This window comes from Microtus ochrogaster, unplaced genomic scaffold (genome assembly GCF_000317375.1).
Source record: "Microtus ochrogaster isolate Prairie Vole_2 unplaced genomic scaffold, MicOch1.0 UNK23, whole genome shotgun sequence".
Taxonomy (NCBI): domain Eukaryota; kingdom Metazoa; phylum Chordata; class Mammalia; order Rodentia; family Cricetidae; genus Microtus; species Microtus ochrogaster.
The window spans coordinates 3,883,563-3,893,203 of NW_004949121.1; positions in this window are offsets into that span (position 1 = coordinate 3,883,563).

The window sequence follows — 9,641 nt, forward strand, 5'->3', positions numbered from 1 at the left end:
TTTTGGCTTCAGTTTTCCAATGTAAGAAATTGTGAATGCTGGATTTCTAAAAATCAGCACCTATTCAATGCGTCAGAGCCTACACACAGTGACAATAGTATTATGGAAACCTCTACTTCTGTTTCCAAAATGTTTTGTTTGCTAGACTTCAGTAACCATTATAATCGGCATGCTTGGGCTAGATAGAGCAATATTTCTTTGGTTCATCTGACACATGTGTCTTTGGATCTAACATATCCCAGACTGCTTATAGTACAGTTTTCATCACTGCAAAATTAATATGGTAACACATAAAGAATACAAAAAATAAATAGAAAAAGCAAGATATGTAGTGTTTAAAATGTATACATATAAATCAGAAAGGGATCATAGATGACAGCTAAAAATAAATTGAGAAGGAAAGAAGGTTAAATATAAGAAAAGCTGAAGGGACAATATAAGGGAATTGTTGTATAAGTGTACATAAGCAGTAAGTATGAAAGAGCCAAAATGTTTGTATCAGCAAATATATTTTACTTAGTCAATGAAATCATGAATGTGAAAGCAACTGTACTTTTATTCAAATATACTTGACTTATTTAGAACCCAGTAATTTTATATGTACATGAAAATACTGATTTTAAGGTATGATTTAGAATAATATACAATCACATCTTTTCAAAATGTGAAATTTTGTCTTTCTCAGTGACATTCCTCCTGCCTTGTCAGGATCATTGAAACTATTACAAAGAAATGTCAGCTCTGCCAATGGCTGACATCTGTGATTGCTTCTTCTAGATGGGCTCCCACTCACTCGTTTTTCCTTTCTCTACGTCTTTTAGTGTAGAGGGGGAATTGATAATCAGAGTGAAATGGTGGCTTTGAAATGCTCAGCTCGAGATTCTTGTCAGCCTTGTTTCCTAACCCAGAACACTTTAAGGCTGCTGTGGGAATATTTCTTCAGTATGGAAGGCAGGTTGTGGGCAGATTGCCTGACTGAAATAAACGCATGTACATGTGTCAAGTGTGTTCTGAGGAGCTCTAGGCGATCTCTCAAATGTAAAGATAGAATTGTGTGAGAATGGAGATTATCTGGGCTAGAATAACACTAGCAATATGAAGGGGCTTCAACACCCATCTCTTAGAGCATTTCTGTCTTAGAAGATTGCCATCAAACTGTGTAGATCTGCTTGGCATGCACTGGGGCAGTGTGGACAGACAGCCTAACCATGAAGAGATATTAAGAGAGTGGACAGCCTTGTCTTGTTCCTGATTTTAGTGGAATTGCTTTGAGTTTCTCTCCATTTGATTTGATGTTAGCTGTCAGCTTGCTATATATTGCTTTTATTATATTTAGATATATTGATTCACTGCATAAAGTGCACACAAGGTGGAGGAATTAACACCCGAAAATTATACATGTGGAGAAATGATGATATTCTAGAAGACAGGTAAAGTTTGTGGATTATGAGTAAAATTTCCATCTTTAATATGTTTGATGTTAGTTTTGAGTCAAAACATATTTGCACAGTAAATAAAGGTATTTTAATATAACTCTTGTCCTTTATACTTTGAAATCACTGCTTTTCCAGATAACTTTAACACTGTATTTAATTATATCTTTCATATGAGACACTGGTTTTCTTAGTAACATTTCTCTTGTGTTGTAAGGGTCATTGAAGCCATGTCCAAGCCAAGCAAACACTCAATAATTAATGTCTCCAACGGTTTATTCTTTCTACTCTCTTATTTTTATGGTTTTTCAAATAGTATTTATGTGTGTGTGCGCACGTGCATGCTGGGAATAGAGATCTGATATTCTAGAACAGAGGAAAGCACACTAAGCCCTGTGCCCTCTCCAGTCTCTGTCCTCATTGTTATTACATCACCTGGCACAATGGGAAAACAGGCAATGGAAAAGATAGGTGGTTGCTTTTAACTGTTAAATGAACTGTTGGAAATTCTTGGCCCCAAACTACATGTTTGCTGTGTGTTTAACTCCATCCTGCTTGTGACTTTGCTCTGGATTTTGACATATTATCAAAAGTCCCCTTACTATCTCTCAGTGTGATTAAAATAAGATTACACATAATTGAAGTACATACTATTATCTCTCAAATGTGTTTTTTTTAATGTATGTACTATGAAAAGTATGTTGCTCCTTTCAGATAACTCCACTAGGTTTAACAAGAAGCAAGGGACACAGTGAGTCCAGCAAGAGTTTTGGTGCAGCCAAAGGATTCATACACAAAACATGGGGCAGGTAAGAAGTAGTTTAGAGTAGACTTCATTCTACTGCCAACATTTACCTACTTACTAGGAAACCCTGAAGTGGTGGTGCCAGAAGTAAGATATTTACATCACAGTGTAATAGCTTACTTTGCAGTTTTTATTATTATCTCCAATTAGGAGAATTATTTGTAGGAAGACCATTTTGCTTCTTAAACCTGGTGATAAAGAAACACCCATGCACATCAACATACGAAGCCTTTGAATATTAGACATTGAAATACAACCTTTGATATTTTAAGAATTCTTGGCTAAAATTCTTATAAAAATGTAGAGTCAATAAGCCAATTAGTTTCCTTCTTGGTGGATTTCAATAAGAATATTTTTTAGAAATGTGTAAAGCTACATCTAATGGTTTAACAGGATATGGTGGTGTGTGACTATTGTCGCAGCACTAGGAAGAGAGACATCTACAAGTTCAACCCCAGTCTACTCTATATAGAAAGTTGAAGGTGAGCCAAGGCTATATAGCAAAGCCTGTCTCAAAATAAAAGAAATCAACCTGACAGCATTGTGCATTTGAGTATGAAAGACTGAATTATAAAAATTCCAATGTAAAGTTTTCTATAAGATAAATTTAAATATGGCCAATCAGCATAAGATCCAGACTAATTTATACTACTCTATCTCTTATCGTTGGACAAATCACATTTATATTTTCAAATGCGATTACATTCAGAGGGAAACTCCCAAGCAGTTAAGTTTCATAGTTTTGTTTAATAGTTGGAATTTATGCATGCATACAAATAAGGTCCTTCTGTTGGTACCATCAGAAGTAGAGATAGTGGATTAAATAACTGAAAGAAATGGTTATATCAAAAGATAATTTAAAAATAATGTTTAAGTCTTAAATACTTTTTAAAATAATTTAAACATATTACTGCCCATACCTGGCATTTTTTTTTTATTTTTTGGGAGATGGGGCTTTATATTTGTTTTTTTAATTGGATGCCACTTAACCAGTTCCTGCACCAACCCACACCACTAACAATTCTAGTTTGGCTTACTCTAAGGAGGCAAACACTGACAGAGACTTACAAAGAAGCCCTTCTGCAATGATTGAACCCACTGTTCCTATTTTCTAAGTGGTTGTGTGGGCAAACTGCCTTCTGCATATGTGTGCTGCTTTCATCTGTGGCCAGGGAAGCCACTTTCTGCAGTGGGCAGCAGTCAGTGCAGACTTAACAATTGCTCACTGCTGAGAAGTGACTGACTTCTAGCCCCAAATCAGACACCTCCATCATCCCTCTGCCAAGGATCACAGAACAGTGGGGTGGGAAGAGTGTAACGCCAGATGACAGCAGACAGTGCTGTAAATGCTATCTTCTGGACCTGAGGAGGCTACTGTCTTCATGGGCTCACAGAGGTTGTAATTAACTCCATGAGATCTGCATAGAATCAAGCCACTGAAACAAAGGGAGCCAATCAGAACCACCATATCCTTATCGGCTGCGCTATAAGACACTTTAAAACAGTGGCAGGAGCTCGGCTTCTAAAACGAAAATCAGGATATTTATTAACATATGAAAGCCTTCCCCCCTCAAGGATGGAAAGATTGCTCTGGTATAGGAGGATCTTCTTTCTATGTGTTGCTTTCATTGGTTGAATAAAGAGACTGCCTTGGCCTTTTGATAGGACAGCCCTGAGATGGGCGTGGTAGACAGAACATAATTCTGGGAGGAAGAAGGAAGTGTGGCAGACACCATGGCTCTCCTCTCCAAGACCGACGCTGGTTAGACTCATGCCGGTAAGCCACAGTCAAGTGGCTATATACATTAATAGAAATGGGTTAAACGAATATGTAAGAGTTAGTCAAGAAGAGGCTAGATATAATGGGCCAGGCAGTGTTTAAATGAATAGAATTTCCATGTAATTATTTCGGGTGTAAGCTAGCCGAGTGGCCTGGTGGTAGAAATGTAGCCCGCTCCTCATTACTACATTGCTCAGTGGTTTAGAGCATGTGGTGCTCTTCCAGAGGACTTGAATTTGGTACCCAGCCCCCACTTTTAATGGCTCAAAACCTCCTGTAACTCTAGCTCCACGGGACTATAACTACTAGCTACTCGAGTACACATGTACATACCCACACATAAACACATACATATCACAAATACAATTAAAAATGAGCCTTAAAAATATTTCCCTTTGACAGGAATGTTGCTTTTCAAATAAACTAATTTATAAGTAAAGAGAATAAAGAAAATGATTATGTAATTCACAGTTATCATGTAATTTCTTTCATATGGAATTCTCACTCCTGTGTTCTCCATGCCTGTGATTAGAAAAAGGCCCTTTAGAAAATGTGTCTTTCATAAGAAATGCGTCTGTTTTAAATTCATTACCAGAATTATCATATTGAGATGGTAATTATATATTTCTCTGTATACTAAATGTTGAAGGCATGGAGTGAGAGAAAGCTCTCTTCCCACTGTAATAGCAACGTAAGAGACCATCCCTGCATCACAGCTCAAGGATGCTGCACTGCTCCCTTACTTGGCCTTCCCATCTAGGTTGTGAGATCTTCTCAAGTAAGTTTATTTTGTAATATTTGTGTCAGGTGTATAGGAAATGTCTTAGTTATGGTTATTACCATGGAGACACCATGGCCAAAGGAACTTTTATAAAACAAACAGTTTAATAGTAGACTTGTTTGAAATTTTAGAAGTTAGTCCACAATCATCATAGCAGAAAGGCAGAGTGCCAGAGTAGTGGTGGAAAGCTTTACATGTTGAGAGAGAGAGAGAGAGAGAGAGAGAGAGAGAGAGAGCTGGATGGATTTTTGAAACCTCAAAGCCTACCTCCAGTGGCACCTTCCTCCATCAAGGCTACACCTCCTAATCCCTTTCAAATGGTATTACTAAACTGGGACCAGGCATTCAAACCTGAGGTGGCGGGGCCCATTCTCATCCAAACCATCACAGCAGGCGTTTCATAAACATTTGGAGGAGGAAATAGTGTGTGAGGGAATATATTTGCAAGTCAAATACAAATAGACAGGCAGTTAACAGAGCAAACAAATAAAAATGGATTACTAGGGGACATTTAAAATGTTTTCACTAGAAATGAAATAAACTCCTGCCTAAGATAGTCATCACTGTAGTATATATTTGTTTAGCTCAGTGCTGCACTGGCATGATCTAAAAAGCATAGTGCTTCTATTTGTCTGCTTGATAGTATATAACCATCTATTTATTGGTTGGACTGAAGTATGGCTCAGTTAGTTCAGTCATTTCTATTCAATAAATCATACTTTTGATGTTTGGTAGTCAATTAAAACTCTCAATATTAAAAGTACTAGCTACAGTTTTATAGTGTATGACATGTCGGTTGCTTATGGTTTAGTTCTCATGAGAAAGCCACCAGGCAACACTTGTTATTCTATAGGTAAATGAAGGCACAGTATTGAAATAATTTACTTCTTTCACATAACCTTAATGTTGTTCAACAGCTACAGAATTCAACCCCGTGCAAAAGATAGAATCTTCTGCATATGCTGCCTTCTTCTGATATTACAACTCTGCTCTCAATAAGAGCAAAATGATGAGAGCACCAGCAACAGAAACCAGATCAATGCATTTCTAGGCATAGCTACTGAAGATGCTCTTGAGAATTTTAATGTCTCCAGTTATGAAGACGCATTGGTACTGTCTCCTCTACCATACAGGGGAACTGGGGTACAGAAGGATAAGTTATGGACTCTGTGTTATATAACCTTAGACTGCCAGAGAATGAGACCATCCTAGACTGCATTTGCTGGCGAAATTAAACAACTTCTTAAAAGGGTCTGAGGAGATGTCTCAGTTAAGTAAGTCCTTGCTAATCCCTGTGCTGGAGGGGAGAGACTGGTAGATCCCTGGAGCTCACTGGCCAGCCAATCCAGACAAATCAGCGAAACCCAAGTGCCAGAGAAAGAAGTTGTCTAAAACCAAGCTGAAGAGCCAGCCATCTGTCGACCTCCCCCAACCTGTGCAGCTCTGTCTGCAAGATCTGGGCTTTGCGGACCTGAAAGAATGGGGCGGACTAAGGTCTAATGTAGACAACTATACTTCAGTTCCAGTACTGAAGTATACTTTAGACATAAATGAAACAAAGAAAGCAATGGTCTGAGAAAGGTTGTTTGAGTTTATAAAAACATGATCAGAAAAACATGAAAATAAATATTAGCAAGTGCATACTAAATATGAACAGAGCAGTCCTTTCCCAGAGCTTTCTCAAAACAGACCAATTTAAACACAAGTACCATACATTTTCTCTGGAAAAGTATGAAAGCAAGGCAGAAGGCCGCATCCAGATTCAGGGCATACTGAGGACAGCACTCTGCACATCGTTTTCAGCAGATTGGGTTCTATAGTGGTGTTCTGACATCTAACAAGAATAAGCATCTTATAAATTGAATGCAAATATTTGTCTCAGGGGGCAGGAACCACCAGGGAACTAAAGGCACCCGAGGTAAGCAGCTGTTTTCTTTCCTTTAGCCTCTCTCACAGTTCCTCCAAGGCATGGTTCACCATGCATCATTCCTGCTACCGTGTTCCAGCATACACCTGTGACTTACACACACTCAAGAAAGAAAAGAAAGTCTCCAAACAGCAACAAGAGCCAAAGTCTTGCCCGTGTGGGTAAATGTATTTAGGGGTGGGAAACAGGGAATCACTAGTTTTATGTCTGTATGCAAGAATCTAATCATATAAGAGTCCCAAAGAAATGTCCCCACATTTTAGGAGATTTTAGTGACTAGTAGCTAACTTACCTGTATTAATAGTCATTCATTAAATGTGTAAAGAAAATTAAGTTTTCTTTTATTTGTTAGCAAACCCATGAAAGAAAAGTTTTGTTTCTGTACTTAAAAAAAGCAAATTATCCTCATACAAAATAATTTAAATATTCTTGAATTAAAATAGTATATTATTAAACTCAATAATATTGGAAATTTGTTACAAAATAATTTCCTCTGATAGTTTTGAAATGACAAGAATTTTAATTCATTTTAAAACGCATTGTCTGAGAGTTAGAGTTATGAACGGCTTTTCCTATTGTTTGTTAGAATATTACAGCTAAGTTACTGAAGAACTTTTGTTTCTGAGAACATTTTTCATGAAAAACACAGAGTTCAAAGAGGAGAGGAGGGAAGAAAAGTAGAGAGTACACAATACAGAAGAAAATGGCTTATGGTTCATCTGAAACACAGGATTAGAATCATAAAGTATTATTTAACAAAGTTCGAACACTTCAGAGGACATGAGTGTTCCTGTAGAATGATAAAATTAATGACAGTCAATTACACTATTTTAGCGTGACTCTCCCGTGTATAGATTGATGTAGTAGACCTGAGATCATCCAGTGTAAGTGCCAGTAATAGTCCATTTTCGGTTCCTATCACAAAACACCTGAGGCTTGGGACCTCAAGTGAGGACCTCAAGTGAAGATGGGAGTTTTTGCTTGGCCCCCAGTTTTGGGTGCTGAGGTTCAATACAGCATCATGCTGAATTTGGTAGAGTTATGTTGCCATTGGACATAGACTTCAAGAAATATAGATTAGTCTCCTGGGGTGTTTTTACTTCCATGGTTATTGTAAGGAAATAGGTATGGAATACATGAGTTGTCCATGGATGGAGGGATGTGTAATGAAAATGTGGAACAGCAGTCACAAAACTGAAATCTTGTCATCATGCATGAGCTCAAAGGTATCATGTGAAATGAAGTAAACCAAGAACGGACAAACACATATGGCATGTTCTTACTTGTTCTTATTTATTTTGATTTATTTTATTTTATGGTAGGTGGTCTGGTGACCCACCTACCATAGTCGATATGAAGAAGTCAGAGAACAATATGTGAGAGTCGATTCTCTTCGTTTACCATAAGGATTCAGGGAAATTGACTCAGGTCCTCAGGCTTGGGAACAAGGAACTTTACCCTCTGAGCCACCTCATGTTCAAGTATGAAGGACAAACCATTAGATTTCACAGAAGCACAGGGCAAAATAGCTGTCACTGAGAGTTAGGAAGACGAGTGGTGAGAGAAGAAAAGACAATGGGTACAAGTCATAGGGGGAGTGCGGGGCTGGCCTAAAGGGCCAAAGCACGTTTAAAACCCTGGATTTTCTCATCCTGATAGGGGCAGGAGTTTGGCTGCTCCCTTGCCTTCCCCAGTCGCCAACATACAATAGCAGTTGGGCTTCCCCAAGACCAGATGACCCACAGTACAAGTAGCAACTGATAAGCTCATGCATCTGCAAGGCTACAGGGGCTGGTTGCTGCTTCTCTGACTACTGAAACATCCTGAACCGGACTTCCTTTCTTTCCTATATGACCTTGTAAGCTTCCTTCCCCTGGCTCCTGTTGCTCCTGGATATACAAATGAAGCATCCTCAAGTTCTTGCCCCAACCAATGACATACCATCACATGGATCAAACTAGTCATTCCTCTGGGGGTATAACTGAGCTCTGCCCCTTCTGAATAAACAAGTAGTCCACCAGCTCCATCTCCCAGAATTTTTTCCTCATACTTACTGCCTCTCAGAAACCTCCATCGGCCCGACACCTTGCCCCCTCCCCCACCATTATTGGGCTAGTGTACTATAGTCCAATCATACCGGAATGAAGCAGGACTCAGTCAAAATGTCAAGCAGAGGAAGAATACATTCTAATGTTTTATTGCACAGGAGAGTGATAAAACATCATATCAACTTATAATGTGTTTAATGAAGAGTTTAAAAGGTCACACAGTGAAGAAATGATAAATGCTTAAGAGGACAGAAATGCAAATTACCTTGATTTAATTATCATACACTGCATGCATCTATTGATTGTATGCAGTGATCATAATGCATATCATAACTACATATAATTATTATACACGAATAAAAAATTTTAAAGGGAATTAGAGAGTATTTCTTTATTTTTGAAAGTAAATGTTTGCAAATAAAAGTTACAATAAAATTTTATCTGAATGAAACTGAATCCAAAAATAAATAAATATCTAAAGAGTAATGATACAACATTTCTAATTAACATTTCAAATTTATGTACACATTTATCAACTAAATGTCAGAGCTTCTTAAAATTTTTAAAGCCTCATCTTTTAGTCAAAAAGATTATTCAAAATTAGATAAAGCTCATTTTCAGTTTTCTGGAATTGCTAAATATAATTGCAGAGCCTAAGTAAAATCCACCCACTTTTGTGTGTGTTTAAGTCTAGAAAGGAGTGTTTTTTGATTCTTTGGAATTTCTGAGTCACTGGAAAAGGGTGCTGAGATCAGAACTCCTATACTCTTTTAGGCAGAAAGTGGTAACACTGACCCATCTCTGCACCGCCTATTCTAAGAAAAATTAAAAGCAGCATCACTTTGAGTTTTCTGCCTATGTGTTGTG